The sequence below is a fragment of the Lactuca sativa genome, chromosome 9 (assembly GCF_002870075.4).
Source record: "Lactuca sativa cultivar Salinas chromosome 9, Lsat_Salinas_v11, whole genome shotgun sequence".
In the NCBI taxonomy this organism is placed as follows: Eukaryota; Viridiplantae; Streptophyta; class Magnoliopsida; order Asterales; family Asteraceae; genus Lactuca; species Lactuca sativa.
This window is the reverse complement of record NC_056631.2, coordinates 129,179,675-129,183,464: the sequence shown is the minus strand read 5'-3', so window position 1 is coordinate 129,183,464 and position 3,790 is coordinate 129,179,675.

Here is a 3,790-nt window from a genome sequence, read left to right as displayed (position 1 = left end):
GGGTAGATCAAGTTTGTAAGCTACGGGGCCCACTCTGGCAAGAATCTCGAAAGGCCCTATGTACCTCGGATTAAGCTTCCCATGCTTTCCGAAGCGTATCAAGCCTTTCCACGGTGAGACTTTGAGAAGGACTCGGTCTCCCACCTGAAATTCCAAAGTTTTTCTTCGTTTATCGGCGTAGCTCTTCTGTCGGTCTCTAGAGGTTTTCAATCGTTCACGGATTTGAACGATCTTCTCTGTCGTTTCCCGAATGATTTCTGGACCAGTGAGAGTACTGTCGGAAGCTTGCCCTCTCGCTAATTGGGTATCACCAACCTCAGCCCAGCACAGAGGGGATCTGCACTTGTGGCCGTAGAGAGCTTCGAATGGAGCAGCCTTGATGCTGGTGTGATAACTGTTATTATAGGAAAATTCGACCAGGGGTAAATGAGTATCCCATGCCTTCCCAAAATCAATCACACAGGCTCGCAACATATCTTCCAATGTTTGGATGGTCCTCTCACTCTGTCCGTCGGTTTGTGGATGGTAGGCTGTGCTCATATCCAGCCTCGTTCCTAGGGAATGTTGTAGGGATTGCCAAAATCTTGAAGTGAACCTACTATCTCTATCGGAGATAATGGAAATGGGTACACCATGCAACCGTACAATTTCCCTAATGTATGTTCTCGTAAGTTTCTCCATCTTGTCGGTTTCTTTGATAGGCAGGAAGTGTGCAGACTTGGTCAATCTATCAACGATAACCCATATGGTGTCAAGTCCACCCGTTGTCTTGGGTAACTTGGTTATGAAATCCATAGTGATCCGCTCCCACTTCCATTTTGGGATCTCTGGTTGTTGCAGTAAACCAGAGGGCTTCTGGTACTCGACCTTAACCTTTGCGCAAGTAAGGCATTTACTTACGAAGGTAGCAATCTCTGCTTTCATATTAGGCCACCAGTATAGCTTTTTCAGATCCAGATACATCTTATCCGAACCTGGGTGGACGGAATACCGAGTGTTGTGCGCCTCGGTCATGACCACGTCTCGGAAACCACCGTGTTTTGGTGTCCAGATTCGGTTCATGAAATATAAAGCTCCGTCACTCTTGGCTTCGAAGTTCTTGTCCATTCCCCTAAGGGATTCACTCGACACATTTTCAGGTTTCATGGCCCCAAGCTGAGCCGCCTGAATTTGCTTAGTCAAGTGTGAATGGATGGTTATTGATAATGACTTGACCTTGCGACCATAATATTCTTTCCGACTTAGGGCGTCTGCTACTACGTTGGCTTTACTCGGATGATAACGAATATCGCATTCGTAGTCACTGAGTAGCTCGACCCACCGTCGTTGTCTCATGTTGAGCTCCTTCTGATCAAAAATGTGTTGTAAACTCTTGTGGTCGGTAAAGATAGTGCTCTTCGTTCCATACAGGTAATGTCTCCAGATCTTCAGAGCAAACACTACTGCTCCTAGTTCAAGATCGTGGGTCGTGTAGTTAACTTCGTTTGTCTTCAACTGTCTCGAGGCGTAGGCGATGACCTTACCTCGCTGCATCAGAACACATCCGAGTCCTTGATTGGATGCATCGCAATAGACAACGAAGTCTTCTATTCCTTCTGGAAGGGATAGTATTGGTGCGGTGCACAAGGCTCGTTTGAGCGTTTGGAACACTCTTTCTTGCTTCTCTTCCCAGTCAAAGGCCACGCCTTTCTGGGTCAGGGTCGTAAGAGGTTTCGCTATTTGGGAGAAGTTCTGAATGAACCTGCGATAGTAGCCAGCAAGACCTAGAAATTGACGAATTTCTGTAGGTGTCTTTGGTGCTGACCAGTTCTCAATGGCTTTTATTTTGGATGGGTCCACGTGGATTCCTTCTTCGCTCACCACGTGTCCTAAGAATTCGACTCTGCAGATCCAAAATTCACATTTCGAGAACTTCGCGTAAAGTTTGTCCTTTCGTAGTGTCTCTAGAACTTGTCGTAGATGATCACCATGCTCCTTCTTACTTCGGGAGTAGATCAGGATGTCGTCAATGAAAACGATGACGAACTGATCTAAGTAAGGTCGGCATACTCTATTCATCAGATCCATGAAGACTGCGGGCGCATTGGTCAATCCGAATGGCATCACCACGAACTCGTTGTGTCCGTAACGAGTTCGGAAGGCTGTCTTCGGCACATCCTCCTCGAGCACTCGTAACTGGTGATATCCGGATCTCAGGTCAATCTTGGAAAAATAGTTCGCCCCTTGCAGTTGGTCGAATAGATCATCTATGCGTGGCAAAGGGTAACGATTTTTGATCGTCAATTTGTTTAGTTCTCTGTAGTCAATACACATACGGAATGATCCGTCTTTCTTCTTAACGAACAAGACCGGTGCTCCCCAAGGTGAGAAACTTGGTCTTATAAAGCCCTTGCTGAGCAGTTCGTTAAGTTGACCAGAGGGTTCTTGCATCTCGGCTGGTGCTAAACGGTAGGGCGACTTGGCTACTGGGGTAGCTCCTGGGACTAAGTCGATTCTGAACTCGACTTGTCGTTGTGGAGGTAACCCGGGTAACTCTTCTGGGAAAATGTCGGGGAAGTCGCTCACTACTGGGAGGTTCTTTAGTTCTTTCGTTTCTCGGTTCGTGTGGACGACGTGAGCAAGGAATGCGTGGTATTCTTTGCGCAGATATTTCTGTGCTTGAATACTAGATATAATGCGAAGACTCGCACCAGGTTTGTCGCCATAGACTATAAGAGTTTCGTTAGACGGGAGGTTTAGTCGGACTGCTTTCTCGTAGCACATGATGTCGGCGCGATGAAGACTTAACCAATCCATGCCGATAATAACGTCGAAACTTTTTATTGAGACCGGCATAAGGTCGATTGGGAATGAATGGTTATCTAAGGTTAGAAGACAACCTAAGTATATTCTATTAGCACTTTCAGTTTTCCCATTGGCCATTTCTACTGTGAATTGTTCATTAAGTGCATGTGGTTGTTGATTAAGCATGCGAGTAAATTTGTGGTTTACGAAGCTTCGCTCCGCTCCACTATCGAATAGAATGCATGCATAGGAGTTATCAAGGAGGAACGTACCAGTCACCACTGTCGGGTCAGCAACTGCTTCCCCGTGGCCTATTGCTAGTACCCTCCCTGCTCCTCCAGTATTCCTCGCCTTTGGGCAGTCCCTTTTAAAGTGGCCTGTTTCGCCACATCTATAGCAAGTTGGGCTCACGCCTGAGCCAGGAACTTGGGAGATCGGTTGCGCCGGGAACTTACAGAATCGGACAGTGTGTCCTTTTATGTGGCAGTTGTTACACTGCATCTCACGGCAGGCGCCGTGGTGGTGGAAGTTGCATTTATTGCACTTCGGCAAACTTCCAGAATACTGCTTCCCCGGAGCAGTAACAGCAGTAGGGGCTACCGCTGCATGTACTGCTACGATTTGTTGTTTCTTTGAAGCACGCTGCTTCTTGTTCTCATCCCAGAACTTCCGCTTGTTGCCAGCGGGTTTAGAGGGTTCTGGGATGGCTAGGGTGGTTGTAGTTGCAGGGGTCTTGACTCCATGGTCAATAAGTCTTTGTGCCAATCGCTTGGCACTGTCGAAAGTGGCAGGGTTGGATGCTAAGACGTTCCCCTGGTACGGAGGTACTAGCCCCCATACATACCGTTCAATCTTTTTCCCTTCAATGGGAACCATATTGGGGCATAGGGCCACCAGTTCGCTAAAGCGGGCAGTGTAAGCGATCACGTTGGTGCCCTTCATTGTCAGATTCCAGAGTTCATGTTCTAACTTCTGGACTTCGCCCCTAGGGCAGTATTCCTCCGTC